This window comes from Furipterus horrens, unplaced genomic scaffold (genome assembly GCF_987537825.1).
Source record: "Furipterus horrens unplaced genomic scaffold, mFurHor1.1.pri manual_scaffold_7, whole genome shotgun sequence".
NCBI classification, from domain to species: domain Eukaryota; kingdom Metazoa; phylum Chordata; class Mammalia; order Chiroptera; family Furipteridae; genus Furipterus; species Furipterus horrens.
Genome location: NW_028327177.1, coordinates 77,666,960 through 77,689,427, shown reverse-complemented (window position 1 = coordinate 77,689,427; position 22,468 = coordinate 77,666,960). Strand labels below are relative to the sequence as shown.

General features: G+C 40.5%; 1 protein-coding gene across 7 annotated transcripts in view; it reads right to left on the bottom strand.

The window, feature by feature from the left end:
• Window positions 1-22,468, bottom strand: part of FOXP1 (forkhead box P1) — a 642,166-nt gene that overhangs the window by 228,375 nt on the left and 391,323 nt on the right. The window contains exon 1 of one of the 7 annotated variants that reach the window (XM_090283835.1): window positions 738-809. The exons of the other annotated variants lie outside the window; for them this stretch is intronic. The gene's annotated coding sequence lies outside the window, so the exon portion shown is untranslated. Of the gene's footprint in view, window positions 1-737; window positions 810-22,468 lie in introns of those variants that run through there. 7 annotated transcript variants of the gene reach the window in all.

Genomic DNA, 22,468 nt, shown 5'->3' with positions numbered 1-22,468 from the left:
TGAGTGAACGCAGGCCATCACAAGTCTGTTGCTTGCATTTCTCCCTTGTGTGAAAGGAATGATTATTTAATGTTATCCTTCAAAAACTCCAATATGCATATATGTATTTCCCCCAAAGTTGCTCTTACAGGTAGATTAGCAGACTTTTTCTGATATATAAAAAAGGCCACACTTTGTTGAAGGCCATGATTCCCCCAACCTCCACCCTCACACAGTCTCTGCTTTATCTTTGTAATTTACAGTAAATGTTAGCAGACCCTACAAATACAGAAACACCAACAAACAATAATTAGAAAAACAAAGATGATGTGAGCTGAGTTTTCTCTGCTGTTTGCAAAACATAAGAAAGGACAGGCTAATGTTCTGTCTTACCTAATGTGACACCCAATGTCCAAGGGACAAGAGTCATACATGGAGCTGAATAAAGACACACAATTTCTGCTTTACTTAATTGAAAATAATATAATACATAAGTTCATGTAAAATGAGACAAGTAATAGTAACAGGTATGAATAAAAACAGTAGCTTTTAAATATATATATAATATGTATCGATTATTTGATTTTCTTCCAGTTAAGATGTCTCCATTTAAGACAATACAGGATTTATTCAAAACACACCAAAATGAAAGTTAATCTCCCCTTTTCAAACTTGACAAAAGTACATGCATTATATAGGATCACATGAAGCCCACACGACACACAATGCACACACAATACAAAATCCAAGGACTGTACCTGTCAAAGGTGATTGCCTTGTTCATAGCACTAGACTTTTTCTCCTATACCTCCTGAATCCTTGTTTGCTTCACAACATCTAGCCATCTGATGTTCTATTACTGAGCTAGTCGCCTTTCAGGAGAGCTCTCTCCCTTCTGAAAAAAGCAAACAACTGCATAGATATCATTACACTAAGGAAATCTCTTAGAAAAACCAAACAACTTGCTAATCTCTCAGCCCCTTCATCCAAGCAAAAGATAAGAAAAGCAAACCTAGGTCTGTTTCAACCACATTCCAGGGACAAGTTCCCCTTTTTCTTTCTTTATCAAAATTCTAGCATAAGTTTTTTTTTTTTTTTTTTTTCCATGTGTGTTTTTTTAAAACAGACCTTGCAGGATAAACTGCTGCTCGCACACGCAAACAAAGCAGTATTTGTTTAATAAGGATTGCTGCCATGGGTACAGTAAACAAGGGGCCCGGCATTTATGTTTATGAACAAACACATCACCTTACAAGAGTAATTTAACATTAACCAGGTGGAATAATCAACAGATTTCATAGGTGACACCAGGGGCAGAACTAATGTAAACAGAACTGGCAGGAGAAAGAGGCCACTCTTCAGGAATCAAGGTTGAGGTAAATGCATTACAGGGTAAACAGCTGCAAAGAAAGCAGGATAAACAAACAGTCATTCTTCTGACATTTAGAGGCAGAAAGGTTGTGTGTTACATAGATCAGCTGCTGACCACCATGAAATCAGACCAGTTGGAGACCAGGCCTGCTTGTTTGCACAATGCCAGGTTTGCTTATAAACAACAATTTGCTGTTACCAATCCCACATTACTCATCATCATAGAAGTCAGAGCAAATCACGTGAAATCTGGTTAACTCTTCACTGGTGACATTACTTAGAAATAAAAAGCATGGCCTCTTCTAAGAAATAAGAAGTCACCCCCAAATGAGCTCGGTCTACACCTGGCTTGTTTGTAGATAAAAATAAAACATCCACATGGTTTAAATTACTAAAGGTTAAATTTGGTAACAGCTTTAAAAGACTGTAATGTTTTCATGCTTGAAAAACTGTGCATTCATTTCCTAGGCTCATCTTTCATCAATGAAATAGATGGGTCACACATGCTTTGAACCATGAATGTTTTATCTAGAAGGAAAACCCTGATTTTCTTTTCTCCACAAGATATCTTTAAGTGCACTGGGTCCGCAAACAAATATATCAGTAGCATTCTTAACCACCTTGCAAAAATAAAACCGTATCAGATTATAATTTTTGCCCTTAAAAAAGATTACATGGAAAATTAATCAGCTGATGTTACATATAACCACTCAGGAGTTCATTTTGTCAGCTTATCAAAGAAATCTTAAGTTTTCAAAGCCAACAGTAAAAAATAAGTTCAGTGTGTCAACTAATGCAAGTGTTATGAAGAAATGTTTTATTTTCAAAATTTTGCTTCCTGTATACTAACATGTAAAACAGGTTACTGTGTAAGAAAGTTATCATGCCTTATCCAAGATACTACGTTTAGGTATACCATGTCTGTCCAGTAGAAGTCCAACCACTGTTAATATAACCAGAATGGTTTGCACGACATCAGTGTAACCTGGCAGCCAAGGAGAGTGGACTGGAATGCACATACGTGAACAATGACTACTTCACTGTACTAGTCAGTGGGGGTGGTAGATGCTATTGACTGAGCATGTGTACTGTGTGGCCATTGTTTTAAAAATGACCGAGTGAGTAGAGCAACAAATTTGTATAATATTTTGCATTAAGCTTGAACATTCCTCCACGGAAACTATTTGGATGATTCAGAAGGCCGCAGCTATGGGCAGCTGGTGATTGGCAGCTTCATCATGACAACGCACCTGTTCATGCATCACGTCTCATGCAGAGCTTTTTGATGAAACACCAAATCACCCAAATGATTCAGTCCCCCTAGAGCCCAGATTTGGCGCCCCCAACTTCTGGCTTTTTCCAAAACTAAAATCGCCTTTGAAAGGGAAGAGATTTCAGACCATCGGTGAGATTCAGGAAAATATGATGGGGCAGCTGATGGCAACTGAGAGAAGTGTGTGAGGTCCCAAGGTGCCTACTTTGAAGGGGACTGAGGTGCATAATTGGCCTATGTACAATGTTTTTTTAATCTTCTTCAAAAAATGTATTTTTCATATTACATGGTTGGATACTTTCTGGACAGACTTTTTATAATTTGCAATTAAAGGTGTTTGAATCTATTTTACAGACACTTTTAACATTATTAAACTACTTAATTTTCCTATGTGTCAATAACATTTCTCTATTACTTAAAAAAATGTTTTATCTTTACCCAGGGACATTTTCATTTGTTTATTTGGGGGAGGGAGGACAGTGATGCGAGAGAAGCACCGATTGGTTGCCTTTGTATGCACCCAGACCAGGGATTCACACAGGGACGGGGATCATATGTGACCGCACTGGGTGGGGGTCAACTGTGCATGGACAGGGTATGAACTCTTGGCCCAGATGTATGCCCCAACCCGGAATCGAACCACAACCTTTCTGTTATGGAAGAACATTCCAATCACTAAGCCAAACAGGCTAGGGCCATTACTTAAAATTTAATAAGCAAAACATACTTGAAAAGCAGGTTGGTAATTTATATTTGGTAATCTATATTTTATACCAATAATCAGTTAATCAATTTAAAAAAAAATTCTGCACTATGTCAGGGCAAAGCACAGCAAAACACTGCTGGATGTCAAAAGCAAAACTGGAAAATGAAATTAAAACAAATAAAGGTATACCTGAGAAGATTCTGACAATTACATTAACAACAATCAGATTACCAGAATGTCCATCTCTGTCTAAAAAGCAACAAAATTTGCCCTTACTGGTGTGGCTCAGTTGCTCAGTTGGTTGGGCATCCTCCCGCAAAGCCAACAGTCGCCAATTCTATTCCCTGTCAGGGCGCATCCTGGGTTGCCAGTTTTGTCCTGGTGGGGATGCACACATGAGGTAACTGAACAATGATTCTCTCCCTCTCTTTCTGCCTCCCTTCCCCCGCCGACCAAAATAAATAAATAAATAAATAAATAAAATCTTAAAAATTTTACAGGTCGGCCTGCTTGCCCCTGGCCCCCATTCACTACAAACATCTTAGCCTTCCCTGGCTGTTCCTGTTCCTACATCCTGCTCCAATGATCTAAACTTTGTTCCGTAATTCTAAAGTCACCAAGCCAGAAGAGTGTTTTTCTCTTTTGTTTTTGTTTTGTTGTGCTGTGGTTTGTTTCCCAAGTGGCTCTCTGCTGACAGTCTCCTTTCCTCATATCAACACAGCCCCAAAACCTCAACAATGTCTGGAGAAGAAATTTCTACAGGGCACTTAGTGCCCTCGTAGAAGGGACTTTTTCTCACTGGTGGATCTGTCACTACCTTATGGACCCAGGGAAGGGACACCAAGACCTCTCCCTTTGCAGCCCTAGAAACAACAGGTATGAGATGTTCCCCTGCCCCTTGCTCAACTCTGAGTGATGATGCCAGTCTGGCAGCTGGAGTAACTAACATAGAGACTCTTCCTCAAAAGCTTTGGAATCCAAAAGTTCTCAGATTTCATGCTCGCTACTCTGCGCATGGGCAAGATGACTAAGAGACAAAGAGAAGGGAAGTACCTTATCCAATGTCCCAGTGAAACTCAATAAAGAAAAACAGTAAGTCAAAGCAGAATGAATGCTGCGTCGGGCCAACCCCATTCCCCAACTTCATTGGAAAATGTTGATAATGCACTACCTGCACTTCCAATATTCACTAGTTCTCCTGACCATCATTTTTATTTTATGTTCCTAAAGCCTGGATTAACAAGACTACCAATAAAAGATCATGAACAGAGTTTACAATTCTAAATGGCAATCCAAAGAGTTGTGACCATTTTATTTCTCTTAATAAAGACCAACAGTTGAGCCCTGGAGTTTTTAAAGCCAAACCAACCTAGGTCACTACCCAAACAGGACACTTTTGTATGCTGAGATAATTCTACTCATTCCTCACCATGAGTAGGCTAAAAAGCAAACAAGCAAACAAGCAAAACAAGCCTTTCCTGCAGTTCTGGTGGTAAACTTGTCCTAACACACCTTTACTTTTATGTCATGTGCCCAGTTTACTTATTTTGTTCCCCACAGTTTTTAAAGCTAAATGCCTTAAAATAAAATAAATGGAAGAGATGAGAGTTCATTTATTAAGAAGTCTTTTATATCCTGTTTGGTAAATGATTTTAAAAACTGCACAAATCCCAGAGAGGCTCTGGGGAGACCCAGGATTGGAAAGGACTGCTTTATTCTTTCCACAACTCTTCGCTGGGGTGAAAATCTTACAAATTCCTAGACTCATAGAGTAGTCATGGCATCTGAGGGGACACTTGAGCCAGTTTCCAAGCCTCAAGCATTCATTTCTCTTTCTACCTTCATAATTTTGCCATCTCCATCCACACATCCACCAACACAATTTTAAAAAATTTATTCACTTTTGACAAACATAAATCTATTTCAGAAGAAACTTTATATCACTTTGTCACATGGAAAGGCAGTGTGTATTCCTTTACAGAAGAGAAAATCTTTATAATAAATGTGATACAACCTAACCAATGTCATTAAATTTTTGCTAGATCCTGCTACTCAGAAAGGCCCTGAGTGGAGCCATGTTCTTTCTTTGTTAAATAATGAGCTTACAAATGGAAGAGGGAGATTAAAGACACACCAGTACCAAATGGAGACTTTCTCCTTTGCTTTATCAGGATTAAAACAGACTGAAAATAGAATTGCTTCAACATCAAATCACAATAATGAGAATTGGTGAATGATTTATGAACCATCGAAAAATCCTCGTCCAACACACCAGTGAGTGATACAATTCTCTGTATTGGGAGCTGAGTGGGAGGAGACTTCAGAGAACCATGTGAAGTGTCTGTCCTTAACTCCTAACAACGCCACACACAAAGCACTTCCAAGGAGCCTGCCGTGTACACAGTAGGCTCCTAGAGAAATAAGTAGCCAACTGCCTAGACTCTCTGCTCCTGTCCCAAACTGAATGGGGCTCCTGAATCATGGGTTTTACCCTTAGAGAAGACAACTTAAAAAAATCAAACTGGCAGCTTCAACACAAACCTCCCTAGGCCTGCCTTTCCTTGCACCATCCTTTCTGGAACAAGAGTTAAGAGTTTATTCAGTACCAAGTGACTATTATGTGATAAAAACTATAGCATATCACTCAAACATAGATGCTTTTATTAGTCCAACCTTTTTTGTAATGGAGTGCCACTGATGACCTAGCATTGGCCTCATCCCTGCTATTAATCACACTTCTAAGAGCTCATTTTGCCTTAAAATCTTAAGAAATTGCTATAATTGAAAGACATGGTGTGAATGAGAAATGCCTCAAAGATTGTATCATTTCACAAAACACAGGATTTTTTTAGTGGCCACAATGACCATGATGCTAAGGTATTATAAAATGAGAATTTTATACATATATATGTATCATAAAATGGGAATAATTTATACATATATAATGAGATGGAAGCTGTCTTTTGTATTTGTGGCTTTCCACTTCTGTACACATTAATCACTACCTTTGGGAAGCTTATTCATGTAAAGACATAGGCATGTAGTTTACATACATTAAAATCAATATAACAGTACCAACAAATAAAATATAAATACGAAAGGGGGAAAACCTAATGTAAAAAGCCAAAAGATGTCTATATATATCTTGTGCTTCAATTCCATCAGTGGTATATTCCTCACTCATCATCTATAATTCCTGTGCCTTATTTGTCCGTGTAAAGGGGAACTTAAAGCAATCTCTTCAATAAGTGACTTCAGGACTAACTACAGGTATCTGCCAATTTACTTTCAGTATGACTTTAATAATACTGTATAATCATGCCCTTAACTTGTAAGTCCTCATTTCACTAGACCACCCTCATGACAATTTAGTACATCAGAGTACTATAAAAAAGGAAATTTTTCAAAATACAGAGCTAAAATAAATCTTCTAAAAAGCGTTCCTTCAATTTTTACTACTATATAATTAAAACACAACATATACACGTCTTCCAATCTTGCATACGCATAAAAATGGAGAAATCGTGTTACATGATGAAGAGTAAGCTTCCATTAGGCATAAAGATGATGACTAGATCTGATATGAATGGCTAAGAAAAATGAGAATCAGTAGGCCTAAAGTCAAGAACCCAGATACCATCTTATAGTCAGCAGGGCTGATGACAAAGTATATAGGTGGGGCTGGGCCTCAGGCTATTCAGGGATAAGTTATCACAGCTCTAATTGAAGGGCCCCTTCTCACAGAGATATGTTTCCTGTATGGTGTCAAATGGTCAGATAAGTTCCTAGACCTTGGACCTGTCCCCTGCCATATATGACTAGTATATATACCAACTTCTTTATTTCTTCTTCAAAAGCTAGGAGGAAGTGCTGAGCTAGCGAGAGTATTTAGGAAGAGACTGCCACAGACATGCCAACAAGAGGGCTAGAGCCCGAGGTGCCCAGAAACAGTAGAGTGGGCACCAAGAGCAGGGCAGGTGATGGCAGTCTCCCCTCACACACTGGGTACCGATGCCATTGGATGGCTTCAGAGCTGATGGCGGGATCATCTGGTGTCTGCTAACTGGATTCTCAACAGGACTCGTTCATCAACTAAACATCCAAAGAAACTTCTGAAAGCGTGTCACTACTCCTTGGCATTTTCAGGGTTATTGTGAGTAGTGAGGGTACTGGACATCTTTAGAGGAGAAATAAACCCTGGTACCAGGATGAGACATAATGGAAACAACAGGGCCCATTAGCATCATTAATACATGAGTTAATACTCAACGAAGATCACAGTCCCTGGATAACCAACTGATGGAGGGACCAGGGCATTTAGCCAAGAGCAGATTCTATGGCACTTCCCTTAGGAGACAGTACAGGTACAAGGGCTCTATCTCAGAGCAGGGGCTTTCCAAATGGAACCATGTGTACCTCCATCAGACAAGGAAGTTATCACTTTTTGCACTGCACCTGTGGTACAGACCTCAGCTGCACAAAGCATATTGTTACGGAGAGTGGCATCGGTAGTTTCTGGAAACTTAAAAATGCAAATGATCAGGCCCATCTCAGACCTACTGAATGAGAAACTACATCTTAACAAGGTCCCCCAGGTGATCTTATTATAGTCTGAGAAGGCAGGTGTGGGGGAAAGGCAGCAGCCATTACACCAAACTTACTTAAATTGGATTCCCCACTCTTCCAATTCACAAGTTTTCAATAAGCCACCCAACCACTCTTTCCACTCCCTCATCTTTAAAATTATACTACTCTGCATATGGGTTCACTCATCCCTCTAAGCAATATTTATTTTGTACCTGATATGTTCCAGGTTATGTATTAAGTTTGGGGCAACAATGGGGAACTAAATTTGATTCAGATCCATCTCCATGGAGGTGGCTGTCTAATTGAGAAGACACATAATAACAAATTAGTCATATAAATAAACAGATTATAACTGCGATAAGTTCTACTATGAAAAATTCACAGTGCTCTAAAACCACACAACGCTAATATATGCAAAGTGCCTGGTATATAGTAGGTGCTCAATAAATCACAGCAATTATTAATAGCCCATAAAATCCAGACCTTTGGGAAGCTACTAAAAAATTCCCAATCATAAGATAAGAACTGTGTTCTCAGTTAAATTACTTTTTAAAAATGTTTTCCTGCTTCCTCCTGGATATAGAAGGAATACTATAACATCAATAAAGTCAACATTTCTTCTAACGACAGCTTAGAGAACAGTATTAACTTTCTGGGTGATTGTTAAGAATTAGCTCATGTTTACCAAGTGTAGTTAAAAGAAAAAATGCAGAGCAGGGCAGAGGGTAATACTGCACAACAGCCTTGTTCTAAGCAGCCTTTGATTATCATTTTAAAACCTCAGTACCTAAAGAATATCTTTAATTGGCTTTTCAGTGGCATTTCTCCTTTATATATTCAGTTTATTGAAGTCAAGCAAGTACACGCTAATAACTGCAGACTAGATTAGCAAACAGTACCCCATATTGTGGACACAGTGGTTAATTATTAGTGCCCTTAATGCATGTCTATATGGGGGAGGGGACTGGACTGAACAGGAATCAGAGGGCTTGTGGCCAAGTCCCACCACTGAGGATGCCCAACCCCAGGAGCTTAGTGTACCACAATAAGTGTGAAGCTTTCTTAACATTAGAACCGGGTGTGTTTGCTGTTCTTTAAAACAGCCCTCCAATCTCTACAGTGGCTTTTCTGTGCTCACTGCCCATGAATTCCTGTACTCGAAATAAAAACATTAAATATGACATAATAGTTTTCCATGGTTATACAAGTCCTTTGGTTCTTTTCTAAAAAATGGGCTTCCTTCCAACAGGTGGATACTTGCAATAAGAGAATTCTGACCTCACTTATATCAGAATGTCCCTGACCAAAAAAATACAAAATAGAATAGGTGATTTGGAATAGGCAGAGAAGCTGGAACAGATGGGTTATGTGTAAGTTCCAGCAAAGCAGAACTAAAGATCATAAGTGATCATATGCTGCTCTTGTTGTGTCTATACAAATGAACAGGATAAATAAAAATAGACTTCACGCAGTCCCTTTAATCACAAGGAGGGTAATCTTAGGGAGAAAAATCGTGATTCAAGGAAGATCACAATGCTCAGTGGTAGACTATAAAGTAGTGTAGCTAACCAGTTTTAAAGTTTCTTTTCATTTAAAGTTTGTTTTCATTTGAAAGTTAAACTATGTCTGTGGCATCATCAAAGATGTTTAAGTTACAGGCAAGAAGAATGTCAAATGCTTTGCAACTGGATGTCTTTCTAATAAGACAGTCTTGCAGATTTAGAGACTTGTTTGTGGGTTGTTTGCATAAATTAACATGTGTTTTCTGTTTTCAAAGGTCATAAGCCTATGATCTCATTACCTGAGTGATTGTCTGTACATATAGGCCTCACTTAATCCTGTCTGCAGCGCTGCCTCCTGAGACTCAATAGTTTGGCTGAACTAAGTGGCTGGGTTGGTGAAGAATGGGGTGGTCTGTGGGCTTCACTTTAAAACTGGTTTCTCTTTTCTATCCTAATTGCTTGGACAGAAAGGGCCCAGAGGTCTGAGAGGGGGGAAATCTAAAATATTTCCCTCAGCCCAAACTAAGTATAATGGGCAAAAGGGTTTTGGACAGGTGTGACGTGCCTGGCACAGCTTCCTCCAAAGAAGCCCTTTTATCCCCTAATTTGGGACATTGAAAAATTAATAACTGCCTTTTGTCACCTAGTGGTTATGGATTGAATGACGCCTTTTAACCCTGTTGCCAAATCTGTTGCCCCCAGAACACAACAAGGATGCCAGCCTGTTAAACCAAGCATGCCATTGTCCAGGGACAGCCAACTGACCTGGAGTCTGCACAATCCTTCCCCATGTGGGAAGGCCACCCTCCCCTCCACACCCCCACTCTTATTAGGGATTTCTTGACCCAAGGGCAGGTAGGACGACAACCATGTCCAGCTTGAAGCAGTGAGAGGAGCTCGAGACTTTCACTCATTGTCCTTTATAAGATTATAAAGGGTCTTAAGTCTGAGAGGCAGGAAATGTTATTTTTTATTATTATAAAAAATTAATTAATTAATTAATTAAAAAAAGAAGAAGAAGAATATGGGAAGGGGTGAGGCCAGGGAACTTGTATGCATGACCCATGGGCATGGACTGGGGTGGGGTGGGTGGGATTGCTGTGGAAGGGGGGTGCTGGGCGGAGGGGAGAAAACGGGAAAAAATTAGAACTATTGTAACAATATAATCAATAAATATACTTAAAGAAAAAAAAAAAAAAGACCTCGACCTTCACATGCTAGATAAGTGACACACTAGAACATCTACTTGGTTTTTTATAAATTGAAGTATTATTAGGTGGAATAGGACATAGTCACTAGCAACTAGGTTAGCTGTCAAAAGTGGGTGGTTGCCATTTATTACTGCCTGGAGTAAGATACATATTTAAGGTAATGTTCCTTGGATCCAACTATTAAGAATGCAAAGCCCTGGCTGCTGTGGCTCAGTGGATTGAGCATCGGCCTGCAAGCTAAGTGTCGCCGGTTCGATTTCCAGTCAGGGCCCATGACTAGGTTGCACATCAGGTCCCCAGTTGGGGGAGCAAGTGAGAGGCAACCACACAGTGATGTTTCTCTCCCTCTCTTTCTCCTTTCCCCTCTCTCTAAAAATACATAAACAAACAAACAAACAATTTAAAAAAAAGAAAAAAAGAATGCAAAGCATAAGAGAAAGGGATGCCCCCAAGCACATTTGGCAATGTCTGGAGACATTTTTGGTGGTCACAACTGGGGGAAAGAGGTGCTAGTGGCAAGCCAGGGATGCTCCTAACAACCCTACAATACAGGCCCCTGAATAAAAATTATCCAGTTTCCCATGCCAAGTGTCATGGTTGAGAAAACTGTTCTATGCAAATTTATACTGTTAAGAGATCAAAGCAATGAGTCCTATTTCTTGTTGAATAAAAAATTTATAATGTGCCTTAAAATTTTAATGATCTATGATTTTTGCTTGCATTTCTACTTCACAAATACTACCGAACTGAGCACCTCTTGTGGGTCAGGTAAGGCAAGACTTAGCAGGTGCGCTGATGTGAATGCAGTGCTGTAGCAATGCAGTGCTGTATTTCAAGAGATTCCGCATGTGCAGGGTTAGGCGAGCTAGGGCATGCGAGGGATGACATGCTGGCTGCAAAAACAAGGACAGGTGCCTGAAAATGGAAGTGCCAAGTGTGACAGGGAGACACACTGGACCGTTAAATGAGCAGGGAACAGAGATGGTCTGGGATAGGAGGAGCTTTTTAGCAAAAGAAGTCTGACAGAAATGCCCACAGCAGGCTAAAGCAAGGAGCCTGGGAACAAATGAGGATGCTTTAGTCCAACCTGACAGAGGCACAGGAAGGGAAGGTGGAGAGAGCTGGGCTCCCTCTCACCTCCCCTGCTTCCTGAGTGCCTGCTCCCTCAGGGCTCCCTCGCCAAGGTCAGCTAGGCATGCCAACGTGAAAACAGTCTTCCTCAACTACTTCTCTTCCTTCTGCCAGCTGATAGCAAGAACTACCTCACCCCTCCACTGTCCCCTTTCCTCCCTCCACTGGGTCCTCAGCTTGCTCCTGCCTCACCTCTTCGCTGAAAGTATTCCTATAACAACTGCTAATGTGCCTGGACTTGCTACATCCAATTGACACTTTTCAATCCTAACCTTATTTGACCTCTTGAGAACATGACACTGTCATTCATGCTGTCTCTCTTGAGAAAAACAAATCTTCCCTCTGCCTCCAGATTTTCCTGCTCATCAGCTGGGGGCACCTTCTCCTTCTTCTGAATGAGCTTTACTTCTATTCATTCTTAGATGTGTCACCTTGCCTAGAGTTCTCTCCTTAGGGTTCCAAAGTAAGGGCCAGATAGTGAATATTTCTGACTCTGTAGGACCTGGGGTCTCTGTCCCACCTCCTCCTAGTGGCAGCTCTACTGCAGCACCATAGCACCTGAAACAACACAGGAACAAAAAGGCATGGCTGGGTTCCACCTGCACCTCACTTTCCACACAGCAGCACCTTGATTTTGCATGCAAAGTGCCTGGTATGTAATAGGTGCTCAATAAATCATAGCAATTATTAGTAGCCCATAAAACCCAGACGTTTGGGAAGCTACTAAAAAATTCCCAAGTGCAGAATACTCTCTCCCAATCATAAGATAAAGACTGTGTTCTCAGTTAAATTACGTTTTAAAAATGTTTTCCTCCTTCCTCCTGGATACAGGAGGAGGAAGTCAGCAGACCCTGCTCTGAACACCAGCCCAGGACCACTTCATCCTCCCCACCACTTCACTTCATGCCTACCTGTACCCAGTGACTCCTGGGTCATTGTCAGATTTAACCAAAATATCTTTCCAGAACTGCAGGTCCCTATAACCTTCTGTACATTTCTACTTTGACATCCTAAAAGAGCCTCAACTTTGTCTCAAACTGAGATCACCTACTTCTCCCTCCACCCAAACTCCAAGCCAGTGGTTTTCAGGGAAGGGCCACATTCTAAATGAGGAATTATCTGATAGTCATTCTTCACTTTACTTTTCCATATTACCATTCTTATTCCCTCTACCTCCTATTTAATACCTGCTTCTCCCTACCCTTGCTTTGGTGCATGGGTGGGCCCCCCCCTTGCTTCAATGGCTACTCTTCAATGGCTCCATATGGCCTCCAGTGTGAAGTCCCAAATTTCAAGACCTGCTCTGTCTAAGAAAGCCACTGGTCGGTCACAGGAGGCTACCTAGCATATAAAATGTAGCTAGCCATGACTACAGAACTAAATTTTTAATATGTGTAATTTTAATGCAAATTAAATTTAAATTTAAAACTGATATTCAGAGCAGTGACTGAAAACTTTTTAAGTATGTGTTAAACAACTTGTATATGTGAATCTACTAATCTACTTTTTCAACTGTAAATTTTATAAAATTTAAATAAAGATCACGTATTTCTGATAAAATTTAATATCCAAATCAAGATGCCTTTTCAGAATAAGTATGAAAGAAAAGAATATAGTGCGTCTCATAAATTGTAATATCGGTTCCATGTTGAAACAATATTTTGGATAAACCGAATTACATGAAATATAAGTTATAGCAGATTCTTTTCACTTTTTTAAATGTGGCTAATAGAGAAGTTAAAATTCCTCACGTGGATCTCATTTTATTTCTGTTGCACAGCGCTGGGCTAGGCACGCAGCTTCAGCCCTTTACTCTCTGGCTGTACCGGTATTCTCTCCTCTCTCCGTACCCACACTGTGGTGACACTCAAAAAGTGACTCTAATGCCTCTGTACCTCTACACACATGTTCCTCCTAGCTCTGTGCCTCTGCCATAAATCTTTAAGGAGCCAATCCCTATTGATAAGAAGCTTTTATAGACCATCCCACCACCAAGTCTGGGACATTCTCCCATATGGTTTCTTCAAGTTTTATACTTACCTCTTGCAGAGCAATCATTATACTGTATTCTAATTTTCTGAAACCTTAACTGTAAGCCAGGCATCATGACTTATACCTTACAGGTACCTGGTACTTCAATAAATAATTCACTGTCATGTAGATGAATGAATGAATGTGTGAGAGAGATATTATGCAGCTAGAACCAATGACCTGGGAGCTGATTATGAGTCTAGGCAGCAGCAATGAGGTTTCTCAGATTTCCAGCCCAGGTGATCATGAGAATAATGACGCTTTTGTGAAAAGAGCTAAGCGAAGGAAAGAGGTATTCTCAGGAGAGAAGCAGAAGTGAAAGCAAGAACTAGTGGTGAGTCAAACAGTTCAGTGGGAGTGGGTAAGATTGAGAGGGGAAAGGAAAGGTCCTCAGACCAACCCATAGTCAATTCCTACGTTTAGGAAACAGGAAGAGACTAGACTACATTCTAGTCTTTACCACTTCCCTGTGGGGTACATATTAACGCTCATTTTTAAAGAAGAAAACACTGAAGATCAGGGAGTATTAACACATACACACAGCTGGTAGACAAACATATGAACAGCAAAGTCATCCAATCTCTGTCCACTACACTACAGTCAGGGGTAGAGCCAGCCCTAGAGACTGACATGGAAGTTAGAAGGGAGTTTCAAGAAGGAAGGGGTGGTTGGTGGCTTCAAGTGGCTTAGAGAGCATGAGTATGATAAAACGACAGGAAGGCACAAGGGAATTCCCCCACCTAACATCAAATATCTTCATCCTTCTGCTATTTCCTCTTCTTTTGAGAGTAAGGGCCTGTTCACCTTCTACCTTCTCTCTTAAACCCCATGCATCCATCAGTTGTCCACCAGCACCCAATCTTTCCACTGACTCCCTCATTTTAGCCTACGAATACATCATTGTACCCTGACCCTACACAGTCATTTCCAGTTTGCTCTTCTGTTCCTCTAGCACGCAGCCTTCAACCTCTTTCCTCTATTCAGTTAAATGTTTCAAAAGGGTGCCGTCCATGTTTTTATCTCCTACTTGCAACTGTTTGCAACATGGATTCTAAATTCTCCAAGATAGAATAGTAGTTTCTAAACTCTGAAGCCAATTATAACCAAGTACTTCACCAAATTGGAGGCAAGGACGCTGGGGTAGAAGTCTGGAGGCAGCGTGCGCAGCAGACAGGCCCAGGGAAGTGGATGCAGGTGGTGCCGGGATACAGAGAAACACTGCAAAGCCCAGCAGACCAGAGCTTCCCTGGTATGCTGCACACTGAGGGCCACTCTTTGAAACTTCTCCCATTGCTTCCCTGAGGCCACGTTCCCTGGTTCTCAGCCTGACTCTATAACCCTTTCCCTCTTTTGTCTTTTTAAAAAGACTTTACTCTTCCTACTTGTCCATTCAATGTTGGTATTTCTTAAGATTCCCCTGTGACCTCAATCTATACTTGTATATGCTTCACCCCCACCTATTCTGAGGATTAGTTAAATGGGATCTTCAACAATGACTTCTCTCTTTATTGTTCATTCCCACCACTGACAGTCCATTAGATTCCTTAAAATTCTAGATGTTCAAAATCGAATGCTCTTTCCTCAAACCTGCTACTCTCTCTCATCAGGAAAAGGTCACAGTCATCTCCTTCGACACTAAGTTGATTACCAAGTCCTGGGAATTCTTAGTCTTATATACCTATCAGACTTATCCCCTATCTTTTCATCATCCCAAGGCCATCCAAGCCTCATTATCTTTATCCTGCAGTCTTAAGGTGCCTCCTGTGACCATCATAAACATCATTCAAAACAAAAGTGATTGTGATCAATTTACTCCCTTGCCTGCAACGTCCAAAGCCCTCTTGTTTTCAAAGGATATTCTTAGTCCATTTGCTTGGAAAACAGGCTCTTTGGGCAAGTTCCCAGTCTTCTTTCCTGCTGTCTGCCTTCACTAATCCAGCACTCCCGGCTCCAGTATCTCAAACATACCTTGCCCTTTCATATTTCTATGTTTGCTGTTTTCTCCCTCTTTTTACTACTTTAACCAATAAACTCCTACTGCCCTGGCCAGGTTGCTCAGTGGTTTGGAGTGTCATCCCATATATAAAGAGGTTGTGGATTGAATCGCCAGTCAAGGCACATACCTAGGATTCGGGTTGGATCCTATGTCCAACATGGAGCATACAGGAAGCAACCCATGAATGTTTCTCTGTCTCTCCCATACCCTCCACCTGTGTCCTCTATCTCTAAAAATCAATAAATATATCCCCAGGTGAGAATTTAAAATCTAAATATAAACAATAAATAAATAAATAAATAAATACACTCCTAGAAATGCTTTGAAACCTAGTCCAAATGTTACCTTTCAAGAGAGTTCATCCTAGGTACTCCAGATGTACTTTATTTTTACACTGGCCAAAGGTTAGGCACACTTCCATATGATAATGACTAAACTTCTCCTCCCACTAGGTCAAGAGTATTCTATCAATGTTTGAGTAAAGCCTAATGGTATTGGATACTTAGCAGCGTTTCGCAGAAGTTTGTTGGATGAGTGAATGAATGGATGAGTGAATGGATGGATGGATGGGTTGATGGATGGATGAATGAATTAATGAATTAATGAATAGCTGGGGTCATGAGCAATGGGAAGATATGGATTTAGATAAGCATGGGCAATCAATAACACTGTCTAGAATATGGCAGCTGCTCAATAAACTGAGGATTCCGTCCCTCTTCCAAACTTAGAAGGTAGTTTCAACAAGTCACAGGAACACCATCTTTACAGTAAAAGAGGAATTAAACCACCTGCAGAGATGAAATGGAGGTATAACAGAGGCTCAAGTATAGTAAGCAAGTTCTAGGAAGGTCAGTGTAGTGAATGAGAGGAATCTAAAATCCCAAGCCCTGGGACTGGGGAGCCCAGAATACAGAGCTGTGTGTACAGCATGGTGCTGGGAGCACAACCACCAGCAGTGCCCGTTAGCTTGTCAGGAAGAGCCATGGACTCTGTGGAAGAGGGGGCTCTGAGCTGCCAAGGCCAATGCATCGGATGAAGAAGGGGTAAGGGGAAGCTGGTAGAGAGGGTTCTCTGAAACACCTGGTTACAGGTCTTGTGCTGGGTCGGGGGAAGCAGACACAGGACAGAGAACATAAAGTACAGTCAATGCAAGTGATGAGAAGGCTATGATCAAATGCAGGATTTGAAAGGTCTTGCAAAAAACACATACAGCTGGAGAGAAACAAGATGGCGGAGGAGTAAGTGGAAGCTACACTAACTTCCTCCCAGAACTAGTCTGGATTTACAACGTAATTTTGGAGAAATCATCTGGAATAACGAACTGAACACCAGCTGGAGAGAAGTCTTATAACCACGGGGAGACAGAAAAGGCCGCTACATCACAATGTGACCGGAATTCCAGAAGGAGAAGAAGAAGAGCAAGGGATAGAAAACCTCTTTGAAAAACTAATGACAGAAAACTTCCCTAACATGAAGAGAGAAAGAATCATGCAAGTCCAGGAAGCACAGAGGGTCCCAATGAAGATGAACCCCAATAGGCCCACCTCAAGACACATCATAATTAAAATGCCAACATTCAAAGACAAAGAGAGAATCCTAAAAACAGCAAGAGAGAAACAACTAATAACATACAAGGGAGCTCCAATAAGGCTATCATCAGATTTCTCAGCAGAAACACTACAAGCCAGAAGGGAATGGCAAAATATATTCCAAGTAATGAAAAACAAAGGCCTACAACCAAAAATACTCTACCCAGCAAGACTCTCATTCAAAATGGAAGGTGAAATAAGGAGTTTCCAAGACAAAAGAAGGTTAAAAGAATACATCTCCACCAAACCAGCATTGCAAGAGATGCTAAAGGGTCTGCTTTAAGAAGATGAAGAAACAGAGAGAGACAGAGAGGAACACGAGTACAAAGGGGGAAAATGACAATGAATAAGTACTGAAAGAAAGAAGGAACTTCTACCATTTGCAACAACATGATTGGAACTAGAGAGAATTATGCTTAGCGAAATAAGCCAGGCAACAAAAGAAAATTACCTTATGCTATCACCTGTTACAGGAAACTAATGAACAACACAAACAAATGAGCAAAATTGAACCAGAGGTATGTAAACGAGGAATAAACTAACAGTAACAAAGGGGGAGATGGGAGGGAGAGAAGTGGTAAGAAGGGGAAGGGTCTAGTCAAAGAACATGTATAAATGACCCATGGGCATGGACAACTGGGTGGGGACTGAATGTGGGAGAAGGGAGGGACAGGGTGCAGAGAAGCAAGAGGGGGAAAAAAGTGAGACAACTGTAATGGAAAAACAAACAAACAGAAAAATTTTTAGTGGGGGGAAAAAATAAAAATATAAAGAATAGAAATGCAAGTTCAGTGAATATTAGAAGGACAAGGATTTTCCTTCACACTGTATATATTTTCTCCCTATCTGATCCCTCCAGAATTTGGCATTCTAAAGAAGTAAGTAATGACCTAAGTTTCTTTGCATAAAACTAATAAGACTAGTTGTTAATAATGATTTTTTGACTAAGACTTTGACTGGAATGTCATGCCTAAAGGAGACATGCTTGGGCTTTGGTTGTTACCAAAAAGCCCTGAGCAACTGGGACTGACTTTCAAAGGTAATAAAAGTCCACGAGATAAAAGGCCTGGTACCTTGGATGGATGAGCGGTCCATAGCAATCTTTCCAGGGAAGGAACGAAGGTTGTTTTCCTGAAAGATGGCTAGAAGGGACCTTAAGGCACAATGGAAATCCAGGAGGACCTGGAAAAGACAGGTGTTTACAGGCAAGGCTGAATGCCAGGTATGTGGCTCAGCTTCTGTGCCCTGAAGGGCAGACTGAAGGTCACCCTAAATGTTCCTTGCGTAAGTTCCAGCAAAGCAGAACTAAAGATCATAAGTGATCATTTTCTGCTCTTGTCGTGTTTATGCAAATGAACAGGATAAATTAAAAATGAACTTAATGCAGTCCCTTTAATGACAAGGAGGGTAATCTTAGGGAGAAAAATCACGATTCAAGGAAGATCACAATGCCCAGTGGTAGACTATAAAGTAGTGCAGCTAACAGTCTTTAAAGTTTCTTTTCATTTAAAATTTGTTTTCATTTGAAAGTTAAACTATGTCTGTGGCATTATCAAAGATGTTTAATTTACAGGCAAGAAGAATGTCAAATGCCTTGCAACTGGATGTCTTTCCAATAAGACAGTCCTACAGATCTATAAACTTGTGTGTGGGTTATGTTACATAAATTAACATGTGATTTCTGTTTTCAAAGGGCATAAGCCTACGATCTCATTACCTGAGTGATTGTCTGTACGTATAGGCCTCACTTAATCCTGTCTGCATTGCTGCCTCCTGAGACTCAATGGTTTGGCTGAACTAAGTGGCTGGGTTGGTGAAGAATGGGGTGGTCTGTGGGCTTCACTTTAAAACTGGTTTCTCTTTTCTATCCTAATGGCTTGGACAGAAAGAGCCCAGAGGTCTGAGAGGGGGGAAACCTAAAATATTTCCCTCAGTCCAAACTAAGTATAATGGGCAAAAGGGTTTTAGACAGGTGTGATATACCTGGCATACCTTCCTCCAAAGAAACCCTTCTTTTCCCTAATGTGGGACATTGAAAAATTAATACCTGTCTTTTGTCATCTAGTGGTTACGGATTGAATGATGTCCTTTAACCCTGTTGCCCCCAGAATACAACAAGGATGCCAGCCTGTTAAACCAAGCATGCTGTTGTCCAGAGACAGCCAAACAACCTGGAGTCTGCACGATCCTTTCCCTTGTGGGGAGGCCACCCTCCCCTCCACACCCCCACTCTTATTAGGGATTTCTTGACCCAAGGGTAGGTAGGACAACGACCATGTCCAGCTTGAAGCAGCTAGAGGAGCTCGAGACCTTCGTCCATTGTCCTTTATAAGATTGTGAAGGGTCTTAAGTCTGAAGGGAGGGATTGTTATTTTTTAGTGTTAAAATATTTAACTAATTAATTAATTATTTTAAAAAAAGAAGAAGAAGAATATATGAAAGGGTGAGCCATGGGCATGGACTTGGGGAGGGGAGTGTTGGGGAGGGGGGGTTCTGGGTGAAGGGGAGCAAAGGGGAAAAGATTGGAACTATTGCAACAATATAATCAATAAAATATACTTTAAAAAAATAAAAATGCATACAGCTGTCCCCACCTTATCCGCTAAGGATAGGCCCCAAAGCCCCCAGTGGATGCCTGAAACCATGATAGTACCAAACCCTGTATATAATGTTTTTTCTATACATACATATGATAAAGTTTAATTTGTAAACTAGGCACAGTAAGAGTTAACAATACTAACTAATAATAAAATAGAACAATAATGATATATTATAAAAAAACGTTATGTAGTCTCTCATTCAAAATATCTCACTGTACTGCACTCACCTTTCTTCTACTGATGATGTGAGATGACACAATGTGTATGTGATGAGATCAAAGGGGTGAGTGATGTGGACATTGCGACTTGGCGTTAGGCTACTATAGGGGTGACCTGAACACAAACAATGTGATATTGAGACAGTCAATCTGATACCGAGCTGGCTACTAAGTGACTAAGAGGCAGTCAGTGTATATAGTATGGAGACACCAGACAAAGGTGTAATTCACATCCTGGGCAGGACAGAGGGAAATGCTGCAAGATTTTATCACACTTTTCAGAATGGCATGTAATTTAAAACTTAAAAATTGTTTATTTCTGGAATTTTCCATTTAATATTTTCAGACAAAGGTCCACTATAGTAACTAAAACCATGTATCAGGGGCTACTATATAGCAAAGACAGATCAAGGTTCAGTGAAGCTTCTAAAATCATCCAGTAAGTCAAAGGGAGAGGATCCAGCCTCTCACTGAGGGACACATAGTAGGTAGTCAGTAGACGTTTTCTGGTAAGTGAGTCAATGACTGTATGGGACAGAACCATCCCCTTACCCATGAGCTGCTGGCATCTAGTTTATCCTCAAGCTCATAATAAAATAATCACAGGTTAATGGTGTACAACAAGGACACTTCACAGACTATTTGTTTTGACAAGGTTGTATTTGAAACCATGCTAACAGAGCAATTTCAACCAGTGTGCCGCGGCACACTGGTGTGCCATAAGAATTTTTAAAATACTCAATATCTGACTATTTAGTCAGGGGCACTGACCTCTTCTCCCTTAGACTGTCAAATAAAAAGATGACAACATCCAACACAACAACAGCCATCTGGTGTAAATAAATCAACCAGATCAGCAAAAAATGTATTTTTTGGTGTGCCACAGAATTTTAGTAATTAGTTACGTGTGCCATGAGATGAAAAGGGTTGAAAATTGTTGTTGTGACACTATAATATAGGCAATATGTTTAAGAGCTACAAATACTCAGCTACAAGGGTTACTCAGATATGCCAGGACCTGGCACATTATAGAGTCAGTAAATATCCCTTGAATGAACGAATGAACAAATACTACCGTAGGTTCAGTGGATAAATGAATCATACAGTATACATTACTTATAATACCTATAATAAACACCAGCTACCTTTCAAAATCATCACTCAAGGAATAATATCCACTGAAGTGATATTGAACAAGCAACACAAATTAAAGAGTTAAGGCACCTGTGTCTCAAAAATTTAGATGATACAAGGGGCCTAGCTGGGTGGTGGCAGTGTGTGAAAACACCTAATTCTATCACTTGCCATTTGATTCCAGTACATCTACCACATCGATGCTAAGCTGTCCATCCCCTTTGCCTGTAGTCACAGCTCAGAAGGGCTCAGTCTGATCAGAATGAACTCTCCATTTGACGGTTGTTACTTCATAAAGTGCTGGTGTAGCTCAATTCTCTGAACAACTGGGAAGGAAACACAACTGATAGGAGAATTAATACTCTCTTCCCAAATTGCATCATCCAGGATAATAAAAGAATGTTAAAAGAAATAGGAGAAAAACATTTTAACATAAAGAGCTCTAAGCTCTAGTGGTGTTCCTGAGTATTATAGGGTAGGGGAAAAATTTCTGAGCTAAGTCTAATGCTACAGGTTTGTGCCCTGAGATAAACAGAGATTTCATATTTTGTCTTTCTGTTCAACAGTCCTCTTACTATATAGAATTTTTCTTTATAGGAGTGGCTATTTTTTACCATTCACTTCCAATTCCCTGTCTACTGGTTTCCCGTAGCTAGCATTTTGGGATTTTGTCTGCAAACACCAATTGTAGAAAAAAACATTTTAACCATGGTTGGAGAACAGAAACATGGATGAAGAGCAACAGGGTGAGAGGGAATTTCAATGCAGAGCAGGAATGGGCACAGGAAAGAGGTGCTAATCGCAGAGGCTCACAGTGGCTAAGAATCATGTCTTCAACATTTACGCACTGTTTACGTTAAGACAATAGGTTCACAAAAAACTTTCAACTTGTAGAAACAAATCATTAAAACTGAATGATTTCCAAGTTTTAAAAAGCAAGTGGAGAGAAAGCTCTTTTGTGCCACTGCTTCTATTTTTACAGTAACTGTGCTTGACACATCAAGGACATGGGCACTTTTTCCTGCAATGTGGACTCCTCTGGGGAGCAGAAGCCTAAATTACATCGATTTTCATCTTCCCATTTACGAGCGCTAACCAAAGCACTCTAGTTAGGGACTTGGGTGTCTCACTTTGTCTCGG